This window comes from Tupaia chinensis, unplaced genomic scaffold, assembly GCF_000334495.1.
Source record: "Tupaia chinensis unplaced genomic scaffold, TupChi_1.0 Scaffold000126_2, whole genome shotgun sequence".
NCBI lineage: Eukaryota > Metazoa > Chordata > Mammalia > Scandentia > Tupaiidae > Tupaia > Tupaia belangeri.
The window spans coordinates 1,118,714-1,119,265 of NW_006159594.1; the positions used below are offsets into that span (position 1 = coordinate 1,118,714).

General features: G+C 67.4%; 1 protein-coding gene across 1 annotated transcript in view; it reads right to left on the bottom strand.

The window, feature by feature from the left end:
- HAUS4 (HAUS augmin like complex subunit 4) overlaps positions 1-210 on the bottom strand; it is a 14,103-nt gene extending 13,893 nt beyond the window's left edge. Inside the window, exon 1 of the mRNA XM_006144499.3 lies at positions 15-210. The gene's annotated coding sequence lies outside the window, so the exon portion shown is untranslated. The remainder of the gene's footprint in view (positions 1-14) is intronic.
- Between the last annotated feature and the right edge of the window lie 342 nt (positions 211-552).

A 552-nucleotide genomic window follows, 5' to 3' on the forward strand; every position in this document is an offset into this window, starting at 1 on the left:
CCCTCAAAGCAAACCTGCACACTCCGTGGCCGCGGAAGCTCCCGGGGCACGGCCGAGCGGCCCTGGGGCGGAGTGGCGGACAGCGTCTACACCCGGGATCCTGCCAGCGCCCAGGTTCCGGAACCTCTCGCTCGAGCCCCGCGCAGGGGTTGAGGGACGCGAAGTCCGGGAGGACCGCGCGGGAAGGCCCGGGGAGGGGAAGGTGCCTAAAGTGCACCAGAGGCCGCGTGGGGGGCGGGGCCGCACGCCAGGCGGGAACGGCAGGCCCCGCCCCTCGCTGGGAGCGCGCCCTGGGTCCCAACGGCCGCGAACCCGGCGGTGGGGCCGGGCTGGGCAAGAACGCGGTCTTGGACAGGCTGCTTTGTTCCTTCTTGGTACCCCCCCCTCCCGTTCAGGGCACCTGTAGAGAGGAGCGGAGTCATTGCTACCATTTCTTTATTTTTTGGAGAGGTTTTTGCTTGCCAGACAGAGAGACAGAAAGCGAGAAATCCCCCAAGAGGGGATGGCCACCCCGCAATCCCTTCTCCATTCTCCTCTCGGGATCTTGGGCAC